This window comes from Cibotium barometz, chromosome 43, assembly GCF_041138505.1.
Source record: "Cibotium barometz isolate CiBa-2024 chromosome 43, ASM4113850v1, whole genome shotgun sequence".
Taxonomy (NCBI): Eukaryota; Viridiplantae; Streptophyta; class Polypodiopsida; order Cyatheales; family Cibotiaceae; genus Cibotium; species Cibotium barometz.
In genome coordinates, this window is record NC_141088.1 from 2,205,587 (window position 1) to 2,220,668 (window position 15,082).

General features: G+C 41.5%; 1 protein-coding gene across 3 annotated transcripts in view; it reads left to right on the forward strand.

The window, feature by feature from the left end:
• The first annotated feature begins 4,619 nt into the window (after positions 1–4,619).
• Positions 4,620–15,082, forward strand: part of LOC147613415 (FAD synthetase 2, chloroplastic-like) — a 92,979-nt gene continuing 82,516 nt past the window's right edge. For 2 of the 3 annotated variants that reach the window (XM_086781345.1, XM_086781346.1), the window contains exon 1: positions 14,314–14,577. The gene's annotated coding sequence lies outside the window, so the exon portion shown is untranslated. Of the gene's footprint in view, positions 4,649–14,313; positions 14,578–15,082 lie in introns of those variants that run through there. The other variant, XM_086781347.1, reaches the window with a different exon arrangement.

Here is a 15,082-nt window from a genome sequence, read left to right on the forward strand (position 1 = left end):
TGCATCATACAGGGTAATATAACCCCACAATCTACAATGTCGGGGGTTATTCGATATCTTAAACCTACCATCAGAATCGCCATCATCAAATACATACAAAATAATTTGTCAACCAGTTTAATCATAAGAATTTACAAAGGTGGAAATGAAATAACATCTGTCCAAACAATGTAAGTGCGATTTTCGGGTTCAGAAAATCGTAAATTTTAAGGAGGTAAACAACGATTATGCATGCAAGTTTTTTAGAGTAGATAAATGTTTAGGGAAATGCCCAAGCATCTCTAAGTTAAAAATGACTCAGGAAATGATGGCATGCAGATGCCAGAACAAAATCCACAATATGGGATTCAGAAAGATCATTATCCCAAAAAGTGTAGAGACTATCCTAGGTAGTAAAGAGAATAAGACTCAAATCAAAAGTACCAAGTTACCTAAGAAGACAAACTCCCAACAGAAGCCAACACCATCGTCATTGGCTAAAAATCCAGTAAGACACAGTATGCTAAGTGAGTATGTGAACTCACCTACATGCTAGCCATTTTATACCCACCATGGAGTCGAGGAAGCCAACTAACACTGCCGTATCGCATTAAAGGAGGATCCTTCAGTGATTTTTGTGCAAAGCTCCATCATCACAGTTTGCCAGGCCATACCCAGAGTGGTAATGCCCCATAAAATGGGTACTGCGAAAAGAGAACTAAAACTAAGGTGTATATCTCTTAAAAACCTAAGTTGATTAAGATAAGCTATCCTCGGAATTTGTGTGTGTGTGTGTGAGTGAGTGAGTGTGTGTGTGTGTGGGTAAACGTGTACATGCATTCATACAAGTGTGTATATTTGAAGTGAATTAAATGTATCCCATGCAATTTCATATAACCTTCATCTCAGTATAAATTGGATATATGTATAGAACATACACCTCACAGCACCCATTGAATAAACTCTCTACCTTATACAAAGCATTGAGACATGCCATCTTTTGCAATATCACAAACAGTAATGAAAGTCAAAGTATATTCAGTTTTCAAATACATAGGCATTTATCTCATAAACACCTAAGTTGGTTAAGATTGGAGCTACTCGGAATGTGTGTATGTGTGTGTGTGTGTGCCCACCACCACCCAGGCACCATACTCATTGAGGCAATAGGCCCAATGAGTATGGGCCTACTGCCTCATTAACTTGATAAGAAGAGATGGGTTGAATTTAACCCCCGGCCACTTGCTTGTAGTCTAGACATTCCACCACAGTCCTCAGAACATCAGCTTTCTTGAAACCGTTGTTATAGATCTTATTGATTAGTTTAGAGACATATTTAAAGGCAACAAAAGGGTTAGATGAAGGGTATAAAATCAAGTGAAATGGCACGAGAATGGTGTTCGATGCCTGAGTAAAGGGATGATTACTTTTTCTCTTGACAGATTGTGAGGGTGTAATTAGTAGTTTTTCTCTTTTCCAGGTATACCGTGTAACCTAATTACCAATAAAAGGACTTCAGAGTGAAATTTCAATATTTAGATATATGGTTTTGGCGACAAAGAAGATTTCCCTAGAGTCTAACCCATTTAACCAGGTAGGTTCAATCGAAATGAGGTCAATTAGATAAATTTCTTTCAGAAGTGCAACAAACTTAGGATAATTAAGATTAAGGATATCATCCATATATCTAAAGGAATGTATGATGCTTTCAAGCATATTTTTATGAGCAATATATGCATGAGAAGCGAAAAAACAATATTCAAAATAAGCAAAATAAATATTACACATAACCTGAACAAGAAAATCCCATGGGAATACCCTTCATTTGTCTAAATACTCGAGATCCTAGTTGAACAAAATTGTGATTAAAAAGCCAAAATTTCTCCTGCATCAATTGTCCTTGGAAATACCGCTAAGGGTTTTTTAACCCATCGTGCATAGAGAAACCTTACAGAAGCCATCTGCCTTTCTTTTATCAAAAACCATATTATAAATCTTGTATAGAATGTTTATAAGGCCAGCATCTCCAACAATCAGTGGTTTATTTTCAAAGCATTGTGTGATGTATGCAGTAAATATGTGAAAGATAGATTATGGAAGGTTTAAGATTAGGTCCTCAGTTGCATTTCTTGTGATCAAAAACATCATCCTTGGTACAAAGCATCCGTCTCCTAGTGGGAATTTTTAAAATCTGTTAATCATGAAATCAAGAATTACAAGTCATGAAGATTACGAACAGGGAAACCACGCCCACGTCTTCTAGAAGTAAAAGATTTAGATTTGCTTCTAGCAAAACTAAAGCCACAGGAGAGGGGGAGAGAAAAGAAGTAAAAGTACTAGGAGTTCCAAAAGATGTAATAGGTTTCTTTCTCGATGGGGAGGAAGAGCATTCAATATCAATACATTTGTTCAGTAGAGAATTTATAAGCTTAATGACTTTAAATTGTCCATAACTTGTGAGCATGGTACCCCGCTCAGTACCTTTTAACTCAATGAGTACATCCAACATAATTTGTCTAAACTATAGAAAGGCAATCGATGCCAAGACCAAATTCCTAGCTTGTCCACCTAGCCAAGAACATAGAAGAGAAAGATGGAGGACTACCGGCTTATCTGGAAATAAATCTTCCAAGTGATTTAGAACAAACCAAATGGCATGGTCAAGTCAAATCTTTTTTTAGAGCCCATACCACCTTTTGATGCAAAGTGACTTCAAGGCCCATAGGAACTCCCAACAATTTAAAAATTTTAGGGGGAGGTTTTGATTGATTTATGACACTAGTTACATGAATCGGATGTTGGGTATTTGGAGTCTCTGCACTTGTACTTGAACATGTACCCCTGTTTGTGTACGTCCGTGTGTCCATGTGTGAAAAGCCCATGTGTGTGTATGTAAGTACTCACTTATGCGAGTATGTGAACCTTTTCTTGTATCCGTTTATGTGTAAGTGATAAGCATTAATGTCATGGGCACTTGCCATGTGTCATACCCAAGTGTGTCTTGTGTGAAAAGATAAGGCTCTAATATATATACCTAGATGAATCCAAGAATATGCCCAAATTCACCTTTTAGGAACGTGCATGTTATATACTCATGGTAGTCAACCCACAAGATTATATAATTATCAACTCCATTATGCATAATATGGACTAGATACTATGACATCCCCACTAATGTCATCAGTGCGCAATAGTGGGTGTAGAACTTTGTATCAAGATATGCTCTCACACACGCACTAGTGGGTGTAGAACTTTGTATCAAGATATGCTCTCACACACGCACTAATGTCATCAGTGCGCAATAGTGGGTGTAGAACTTTGTATCAAGATATGCTCTCACACACGCACTCTACACACACAGACACATAAGAGCATATATTCACACAAAGCCCTTCGTACTAAGTTTCTATCAAACCTCTAGAGATGCAAGGCAGACTTAGTCATAATGAAGCCTAGCACTAAGGGAAGTAGTAAATAGAAAGAATTAGTACAACAAATAAGTAGTTGATAGGACAAATGCACCGCTAAAGATAGAAAGAATAAGCACAATATCAACTCACTGCAACTCGGACGACAACTTCACAATGTGAATCTGTATGTCACTAATATGGCCGAATTATATATCTAGATGAATCCAGAAACATGTCCAAATTCACCTTTTGGGAACATGCATGTTATATACTCATGGTAGTCAACCCACAAGATTATCTAACTATAACTCCATTATGAATAGTATGGACTAGATACTAGGACATTGTACTCTAATAGCCTCTAACTCTTTGAAGCTTTTAATATATTAATCAAAGTATTTTTGAGTTGTGCAATCATTGTGCCTCTCTCCTTACTACTCACCTCACCATGTATCTCTGTGAGCCTCCATAGCTGCTGGTCTGCTAACCCTAAGCTTCTTGCAAAACTGGCCATGCCCTCATTGCGCTGTCAGCTGTCTACCGCCCCAGAGCGACCCATCGCCATTTTTGCCGCCAAATTCGGGTGGCACTAGTGCTGGCCCAGCACATCGGTAGCAGTGAGCACCAACCATTTTACCGCCGTGTGCTCCACCACTGCCAGCTGTTCAGCGACCTCCGATTTGCTTGTCTCGTTGGCTGGCCTGCTCCGCCTAGATCCTTCTGTGTGCCTAGCTGCTAAGCGCACCTTGCCTCGGCCGCTTCCTGCACGCCTTGCTTCTGTGGCCGGCTGTCGCTATTCCGCCAGCTCGTTGCCGCCCAGCCTTTGAGGCTGGCCTGCCCCGCCGAGCCCATGTGGTGACGCTAGTGCGCATCGCTCCACCGCCACTCTCGTCTCAGCTGTGTATGCCATCATAGCGGCAGCACGGGCCGGTTGCTCAGCTATTCAGTTGGCACTGTGAACTCCGCCGTCGGCAGCCAATGCTGTTTGCTAGTGTTTCTTGGGGGAGCTTGTTCAACGCTTGCTGGCTACCTCATATGCTGCCCAACAACAGTTCTTCCCATTTGTCCGACTGTCAAGGCTCTGCCTACAGCTTCTCAGCCTCAACCGTGGTCTATGTTAGCGGCCACCCCTTTGCCTCTGCAGCAGAGCTTAGTACACTCCCGCATGTGTAAGGACCGATTGCTTCTACCTGATTGCTGATTGCTTCTACCTGATTGCTCATGTACCTACACATGACGTGCTGATGGATTATTCAGAGGTAATCCCGGACATTGCTGGCACTTTACTTGTTGCCTTCTTTGTCTTCATCAAGCTTGGGGCCCAAGGAGCAGTAGCATGGAAATGCCACCGGAAGAGACTGTTCTGCATCGATATATATACACAGGAAGTCGTTAAAACTTCAAAAATATCCCTTCTTGTGTTTACGTGTGAGGTCATGGGTTGTGTGCCCAGGTAGTCGCTCGAAATCCGAGTTAAATAATCCACGTGTGTTCTTTCCTTTATCTGTTTGTATCGCCTTCGCTTATTAAAGTCCCCAGGTGTTCTCTCATCCCTCTTAGGAGTTATGGGGGTGACAAAGTGCTAACCTTGCTTTCTCAGTCCAAACGGAGAGACTCTCTGACCACAGCACAGGAGGTGACACATGGTGTGTCTTGCTCTGAGGTAGTGAAACCGGCCCTCAATAAAATTGACGGGTGGTAGACAAAAACTTTCCCACACACAAGCACTTAAAAACAATTTAAATCACTTAAACTTCAGAAAGAGAAAATAGGGAGAGAATGTAGACAGGGGAGCTAGATTGCTCCTACACAAGAGAAGTGGTGGTCCCAAACCGCTTTGGCGCCCCAACAGGTATTTCTTTACTCTTCACTACGTTGGTTACAACTTCACCAATCTCGCTCCAAGTATTCTCAGCTCGGAGCACTCCTGCATACCAAGGCCTGAGGGCTTCTTTGGCCGCCTCCTCTCAGACCCACGCTATGGTTATGACTAGAGCCCTCTCCCATGCCTCACTTATATAAAGCCAGCTTAGGCTTGCTTTTAAGCAAATTTTGCTTTTAAAAAGCACTTTTAAAAAGTAACTTGCTTTTAAAAACCACGCTATGGTTATGACTAGAGCCCTCTCCCATGCCTCACTTATATAAAGCCAGCTTAGGCTTGCTTTAAAGCAAATTTTGCTTTTAAAAAGTAACTTGCTTTTAAAAACCAACCGAAAAGTAGCTTTATTGACTTTTTATACAAAAAGTTATCCTCTTAAAAATCTCTCAAACCACTTTAAATTTGAAGATGCTATAAGAGACAAAGTCGCTCCTCTCAAACGAGCTCTTCGCGATGATGCGAACATATCTTCATTTTGACAATCTTGAAAATTAGGGTTAGGGTTAGAGTTTCCACCAAAGCAAAACATGCACTATGGTGACATACCCCCCTCTTGAAGAATGCAATCATCCTCGATTACGCTCTATAGTGTGATCGAAACATCTAAATTCTACCAACCTGAAAAAGTATACCACAAAGAAAGATAAACACAAAATAAGTGTCATCAAAAACCAAGCATCCACTCCATGCACTACATACAACTGATTGGATGCTAAACTGCTATTGTACTTTGCTAAAAATACTGAATGATGGAATGAGAATGATGCGCTTGCTATATGTCCCTAAACTGTTGGTCGGCCACCAACAGAAGATATCGGCCAGTAGCAAAATGGACAAAAATAGCATTAAATGCTATATAAATGATGTGCATGGGATGATTATTGCTTTTTCTGTCTTGCTTGACTGCAGCTCATCAGAGCACTCCTGTTAGTCGGATGCTGCTATCCAAGGCTCTATGATTAGCCCTTGGACAGACCAATAAAGCCAAGGGCTAGCCCTTGGGCTGGCCCATAGGCAAAGCCATGCTTTAGGCTTAATGCTACTAATGCATACCTACTTCTAGGGCTGACTCTACATGCACTATACGAATTCTCCAAATGGGTTAAGAGGACTAACTCTTGACTAACCTCTAAGGCTCGGAGACTAACCTACGTAGCTCGTGCCTGACTGTCCCTGGAGTGAGGTCTCACAATGGGGTCATGGCGTATGATAAATATTCCTACAAAAGCTACTACTTCTATACAACATGTTGCATTGATGATCATGCCAGTGTGTCATTGTGTACCCCAGTGCAGGGTGCACATGACATTTCCACCTGCTTAACTTGGTGGTAGGTTCAGGGATTCCAAGTAGTCTGCCAACAACCGAGGATACTCCTGAAAGAACTCTTCATCTAGCCATACTACTTCATGGGTTCCTTTGTCTTTAAACTTTGTGTAAACCTGTCGTATTCTTCGACCGGATCCATGCTTCCATCTGTGTGGAGGAGAATTTGTTTTGGCTGTATGACTTCAGCTTCATTGATCATATCTAGTTGTTGCTATTCTGATATGCGTGTAATGCTCGACCTACATATGGATTCAACCAAGAAACATGAAAGACATTGTGCATAGTCCAACTTTCCAGCAATTTTAACTTTAAAGAGATATCACTTAACTTCTAAATGATTGTGCATAGTCTAACTTTTCGGCAATTTTAACTTTAAAGAGATATCACTTAACTTTTGAATGACTAGAAATGGGCCAAAACTTCGGAATGAAAGTTTGGGGACAACGCTTGCCCACTTGCTTTAGCCATTGTTCCATGATGCGGAGATATACCCAATCTCCTTCCTTAAAGTTGACATCTCACCTGGATTTGTTGGCTTACCAGGTATATCCTTCCTAAACTTTGGCAAGGTGGTCCTTAACTAACTCCATGATGTCTCGGTGGTATTATTGGCCTCAAGAGATGGTGACACCTATCTCATCAAAAGAGATGAGAACTGACGACCAAATGTTGCCTCATACGGCGTGCAACCAATACTTGATGAGTGAGTATCATTTAGGATTGCCTGAACCAGTGGAAGGTATTGTTCCCATTTCGATTGCTGGTCGTGGAAGTATGATTTGAGAACATCGAAGGCCAATTGATTGTATATTTTTGTTTGGCCATCTATTTTGTGGATGGAATGCACTAGACAGCTACAACTTAGTCCCAAAGTTGTCAAACAATGCTCTCAAAAAATGGGATGTAAATTTTGGATCTCTATCTGATGTGATAGTCTGTGGCAAACCACCAATGGGATACCAATACTAAATGAAGAAGCTAGCTATGTCCTCGACTCTGGCTGTCTATTTGCATGGAATGAGCATGCAAAACTTACTAAATACCAATACTAAATGAAGAAGCTAGCTATGTCCTCGACTCTGGCTGTCTATTTGCATGGAATGAGCATGCAAAACTTACTAAATACCAATACTAAATGAAGAAGCTAGCTATGTCCTCGACTCTGGATGTCTATTTGCATGGAATGAGCATGCAAAACTTACTAAATCTATCCACAATTGTCATAGACCGTGTCTTTCTAGATCCAACTGAGCCGGGAAGAGGGCCTACGAAGTCCATACTGATGTCGTGAAAGGGTCCCTCAGGGATAGGCAAAGGCTAAAGTAACCTTGCCTGTTTTGTATGAGGAAGTTTTACCTTTTGACATATTTGACATGATTGGACGTGTTGGTAGACATCCCCTCGCATCTTAGGCCAATAGAATGACCTATCTAACTTCTCCAAGGTACTATTGATACCCCTATGACCTCTGGCAAGAGAATCATGGGCATCATGGAGGACTTGACGCTTTTCTTTGAGCACACAAGAATCATGGGCATGAATGTGGGAAATGAGTGGAATTCCAGGAATGCTTCGATCCTCGTGAATCATGATGGGCTGAGAAAAACCTTCAACGATACTGCCTCCAATTAGGAATGGGTGCATACTGTCTAAACCATTGAATCCCGAGGATCATGTCACACCCTAGAACAGGGGGAGACAATGAAATCCTATTGGAATGTTGCATACTGTCTAAACCATTGAATCCCGAGGATCATATCACACCCTAGAACAGGGGGAGACAATGAAATCCTATTGGAATGTTGCACGTTGAACTTGAAACTCAAAGTGTTAAGCTTTATGAAATGTGTGTACGTAGACTAGGGGTAAACTCGTCCACATCTAGATGATAAGGAACGTAGGTACAACTCATCTTGTTTGCCAAATTAGGAGAGATGGCATCCTTAGAACTGCCCATGTCAAAGAGGACAATGAACTGATGTCCCCTTATAGTGCCATAGGCATGGATGAGAGCCTTTGTCTATCCCTCAGCCTCACGCTCTTGCTTATCATTAAATACCATTGGTGGCACTGAATTCAAGTGGGCAAATGCTGAACGGCATTAGAGGCTGATGGCGGAGGTGCGGATGGGGTTGCTACGGTTGCTACTGTGGAAGTGAAGGCCTTAGCAGACTTTTCAACCTACAACTTAGTGTAATCTTTCTTCCCGTGTCCTATAGTGTGATATAAGAAATAATGGTTCTCCGTCCTGTACCGTGTTTGTTCATCCGGTTGGAGATAACCTCCAATGATGTCCTCCTCAACTTTTTCCTTAGGAGTAGTAGACATTTCCCAATATGAAAGGGGTCTAGTGGACTCTAGGACGTCTAAATATTTGGAAAGTACAAGCTTTGGGAATGGGAGATTAGGATCACACTCCTAAAATTTAGGAGGGTTACTATTTTTGGCCCGACTTTGATGGAAATTCCATTCACATCATTATGTCTGGAATTGAGCAAATGGGGGGGGACATGGCAAAGCACATTTGGCATAAGGTCTACCAATTGGGATATTTTTAAAGGTAAAGATCACTAGAGGACCCATCTCTTAGATTAGGACATGTGCCAAGAAAGTGGATCAAAGTGAGACAAGTGGCCTCATAGTTGTCACTTTAGCTATTGTGTGGCTCTCCACTTGTCATTATAGCCTCATCTTGGCATTTTAGCTCATGGAAGACCCAAATCTATAAATTGGAGCCCTCTCTCTTTGTCTAAAGGAGGCTCTCTTGCTGCACACTTGCCCCTACCATCGTTAGAGGTTGCCCTAATCAATGTTGCATAGAAACGTGTTTCATACCAATTCAAAATATGCGAAGCACATTTGGCATAAGGTCTACCAATTGGGATATTTTTAAAGGTAAAGATCATGAGAGGACCCATCTCTTAGATTAGGAAAGAAAGTGGATCAAAGTGAGACAAGTGGCCTCATAGTTGTCACTTTAGCTATTGTGTGGCTCTCCACTTGTCATTATAGCCTCATCTTGGCATTTTAGCTTATGGAAGACCCAAATCTATAAATTGGAGCCCTCTCTCTTTGTTTAAAGGAGGCTCTCTTGCTACACACTTGCCCCTACCATCGTTAGAGATTGCCCTAATCAATGTTGCATAGAAACGTGTTTCATACCAATTCAAAATGTGCGAAACATTTCGAAATGTTTTGTGCTGTACGACGAAACACATTTTTTACCAGCCCGATAATAATAATAATACCCTACAACGCGTCGTCATCATTTCATACCTTTTTTTTCGTGCATGTTTTCCAGTGGGGTGGCTGCCTTCACGTTGCTCGACGATTTGTGTACCAAATCGCCCAGTAATAGTGCGCCCATCTTAGCCCTCGGGGGGGGGGGTGTCACTCATAAATATGTAAGCATAGCATGTGGGTTTAACAGAAGGGATTTTCTAAATCTCTTTTTCACACATTTTTTACATACAGAAGGGTACCATTTAAAGGGGATATTCACAGGTTGAATAGAAAAAGAGTATGTTAATTCATGAAAAATTCACAGATAAGGGATTTTTAAAATAGGCCTTGAATGCACGTGATATATAGGGTTTACTTATAGTGAACCCCCCGAGTGTCAGCCCTTGTGTTCCTTGGGTGTCCTTGGGCCTTGTGGAGGTCTTTAGAGAAGCACATTTTTTTTCTCTTCCATCAACATTTATTACATATGTTCCTCCCCTTGCTCTATTGAGGCCTAAGGCTTCCTGCCTTGGGTAATACAGGGTGAATTTGGAGCGTTTTTACAAGGGCCAAGATGACAATTAAATTCATAAAATGAGATTAATTTATGTTATGTGTCACACTTGTAAGGCCAAAGATCTACATTTATCCCCCCCCCTTGTAAGATGCCTCGAACATGTGATTCTCTTTGGAACAATGTCACCTTCAATGGTGGCTTAGGCTCCGAAAAGTGGAAATGCAACTTTTGTGCAAATAAGCACCATGGCAGTGCTACTAGGCTAAAGGCACATTTGTCACAAGCAAAGGGTTTTGGCATTGGGCCATGTAAGCATGTGGCACAAGAAATCTATGATAGCCTAAAGGCTTGGAAGGCCAAGCAACTAGGTATCCCCCTCGAGGGTATCCCCGATCTAGGAGAGCCTGAAGCACGTCAAAGTGTCTCCAAGCAGACTTGCACTATCGGAGAGGAAGATACCAGTGGTGATGTTGCAGGTGGTTCTAGCTCGACATCTTGAGCTAAAAGCTCTTCCACCTTGAGCTAAAAGAACTAGTCTTCCATTGTTCAAGAGAACGGACGTGCAAGCAAGGATGTAGAAGGTTTCCATGAAAGAGGCAACAAGGGAGTTGATGAAATTGTTTATTCAATGTGGATTGTACTTCCACATTGTCAGGACTCCTCGATGGAAGAAGGCAATGAGAGCTATCTCCGGCATTAGATGGCCCCTCCTATGAAACATTGTGCACTACCGAGCATCACAAAAGGAGAAACTAGCTGTGGAGATGGAGAGGGAGCCTCTCAAGGTCACTTGGGCAAAGTATGGTTGTACTTTGCTTTGTGAATGGATGGACAGACATACGAAGAACATTCTTGTGTCCTCCTACAAAGGCACAATGTTCATTTGTGTGCCATAGATGCATCGGTGGTAGGGACAGTGGTTACAAGGGAAGGGGAGTTCATTATGTCTACGTAATCAATGAAATTGGGCCTGATAACATTGTGCAGGTGATCATGGGGACAATGGGTCCAATTGGGCATCCATGGACAGCATGTTAGAGGAGGAGTTTCCCAAGATTGTGTGGGCACCTTGTGCAACACACAGCTTGACTTGATGATTGAGGATGTGGGGAATCTTGATTGGGTGAGCCATGTATTTTCAGCTGCATCCATCATGGTGAACTTTGTCACAAAGAGGCCAAAGGTTTTGAGCATGTACATGGCCAATAGTGATCTTGAGCTTCTAAAGCCCTCCAAAACTCAATTTGCATATATGTTTATTGTGGTGGAGAGACTAGTGAGAGTGCGACATGGCTTGTTCAGCAGTGTTGTGTGTCTTGAGTGGACATCATGCGAGAACAAGGACGAGCCCAAGTCTATAGCATTCTCTCATATGGTGGTAGGATGCAGAGGGGTTTGTGAAGGCACTTTAGTTCATGTGTAGTGTCCTTCGGCTCACAGACATGGGAGGGGAGTACCATTGGGCTACTTTATGAGTTCATGGATAGAATTGGTGAACCTCTCAAGGCTTGCACTACCTTGTCACAACCTAACATGTTCTCACCCTTGGGCCTTAACTAAATTTAGTCTTTGACTCTTTCTTTTCCTATAAGTTATTTTTTAAATGTATAGAGTCTAGACTTGTAACTTTCTTGATGCTTCCTAAATCTTGATCTCTTACGTATGTCACATATATAGTTCAAGATATTAAAGAGATCTGCAATCGGCATTGGGATTGGTTTCATAGGCCAATCCATGCTGTTGCTCAGATTTTGCATCCCCTTTAGACGAATGAGGAGAAATACCTCGATGAGGAGCTAGAGTCAGGATGGACCGAGTACATTACCAAGTTGGTGGGATTGGGAGGTAATATATAGCTTATGAGGAAGCTCGAGGATGAGCTTCTCATTTACCGCCGCAAACAGTAGCCATATGTTTTGGCGAGCTATTGCAAGCTACTTGCAGTGCTCATGGTGGAGACACAATTGGAGCGAGTGTCTTGGTGGGAGAAATACAGTATTAGTACACCCAAGTTGGTAGGGTTCTTGAATCTTATATTTTTGTCTCCTATTCCTTCAAAATCTATATTCAGTTGCTACCCTCTCTTTGACTCTAACTTCACATTCTTTTTTGTATAATGTAGAGATGGATTTCATTGAGAATTCTCTCCCAAGATTGTAGTTCAGAGCCTTGTGGGAGGAACTGGAGTACATGGGCTCTTTTTCACATGAAAAAGAGAAATAGACTCTCCACAACACAATTGGAGAGGCTTGTCTCTTTCCATTGCAATCTCCGATTGCTAGAGCAAAAGGGTCATCCCATTGAGAATCGCCAAGTGAGTCGAGATAAGATTGATATCACGAAGTGCAAGGAGATTCTCGACATTCCTTAGGAGGAGAGAGACATCTATTCCATGCTTTATGAGGAGATCATGGCTCTCCAGGTCGTCACACTACACGATCTCGCCGAGAGGCTTGTACTAGTGCTGCACCCGCACCTCTAAAGGATGAGGCATTTGAGGACTCATCTACCGATAGTGATCGTGAGAGTGAGGTTGCAAAGGCAGAGGATGCAAATGAGGATGAGGATGCAGATAGCAGCTAGCAACATCATTTTATTTGGACATATTACATCATATATTTATGTACTCTTTTGATACTTTCTTGATGCTAGCATCTAGCTTCATTTGCAATTTATGCCATGGATAATGGATTTTGAGTCATGACTCATCATCCATGTGGTGATCCTTTTGATTTCTATTTAGTGATCACTATTAGTGACGTATGAAGCTTTTTCTTGGTAGTGGATAGTGGCCCAATGATCAATCGTGATTTGTGATATCATCATATCTTACATGTATTTTGTTTTTATTGAAATGAATTCAGTGTAGTCTCTTATAAGTTATGTCATAGGGCTAAATACATTTTTTTTGGTATATTTTAAGTTAAAAATAGACATTTTTTTTCTATTTTGTTTGAAACCTTTTTGGACCCGTTTCTTACCTTTCAGGAAACGTTTCAAAACATATGAAACCCATTTCATACCTGCTGTTTTAGAAACGCCTAGCAACACTAGTCCTAAATGATCTCTTTTTTCTCTCTCTTAAAGGCTGCCCATGAAGTATATCGGCTATTGATGACTATTTTGGAGGCTTCCATCGTGAAGAAATACTGAAGGCAAGGGTATTATATCATTTTATTATTATTTCTAGCCACTACACTTGTTGTACCATCTATTGTACCAATTGTACCAGCCATTGTACTGACTGTACTAGCCCTTGTACCTACTATACCAACCATTGTACTGACTGTACCAACAACAGAGCCACTGTATTGATTGTACGAGCCACTATACCTACTGTACCAATACTTGCTGTACCGACCGAATGGAGAATTGTACTTGCTACTCTAGCTCTATTGCATAAAGAACCATGGTTTGTGGGGAAGAATTAGTACCCACACGGAGGTATATGCTTTATATTATTGGCAGAATACAGCTTGTGTATTGGGCTTATGTATTGGCAGAATTTTATGGTTGCCTCGTGTTAGGCAATGTCATGGAATTTATATGGATAATCTGGCATCTCCTATGGGGAGAGTAAGGCCCTTAAAGCTTGTACATGTTATATTTCTCCTTGGGTAATCAAATACTCCAAAGGGAGGGGAGTTTCGCCCATTCCGGCCTCTATGCGGTGTCAACTGTGCACATCTCCCTTTCACAGTTTTGTGGATTAAGTGGCATATGTTTTTAAGGTTGTGGCCAATTTCAGTTTCTGATTACATTAATGGTCAAGTGTTTTGCGAAACTCTTGAGAAGTTACATTGGTGTTAGAGCATAAGGCTTTCTCTCATTCTTATGTGAAAACGATCTTATTAGGGTACACACTATGGCCATTGGTAGGATTATACATAGTAATACCAAGCATAATGGGAAGTGAACATTATGGTTTCTTAGAGTTTGTGAGGAGGCATCTATCTTCTATCTTTGTATTATGGAACCTGCTTCTCAAGCTTAAAGCAAGCTATAATGGAGTTCTATTTATCTCATGGCTTAATGATGTTTTGGCAAAGAAGAAGAGCTAAGTATTCTTTGAGGTTACAAAGCTATTACTTTTTGATTATTCCTTCTCCTTCGAGTGAAAATCCAAGCTCCATCCATTTCTCCTTTATCATTCTTGTCATTTGGAACTGGCTTCTAGCGGGGAATGTGTGTTTTGAGGCTTTCAAAAAGAAGGTTTTCGTGAGACCAGGTGCAACGGCAAGGTATGCGTATGTATGTGTGTGTGTGTGTGTGAGGAAATCTCCCGGTTGGGATGGCCTTACTGTAGAATTTTTCTTGTCGTTTTGGCACTACCTGGATCAGCCACTATTGTTAATGATAAACAGGGCATGGGAGCAACAGGTTTTGCCTTCATCTTGGAAAGAAGGCTTGCTCAAGTTGATTCCAAAGCAAGCACTTTGTGAAGAGTTCTCGCAATGGAGGCCGATTACGCTCATGCCTGTGGTTTATAAATTGCTGGCTAAAATGCTTGTCAATAGACTTAAAGGGTTTTTGCATGATGGTTTGCATCCATCTCAGTATGGCTTCATTCCACGAAGGCAAATTACTGATAATCTAGCAAATGTCATCATTGGCATGGAGTATGCCAAATACACTCGACAAGATGTATTGGTCATGCAGGTTGACATTGAAAAGGCATTTGACACTGTTCTTTGGGATTACATTGCAGATACCATGCTTCGGCTGGGATTTGGGCCTAAGCTATCC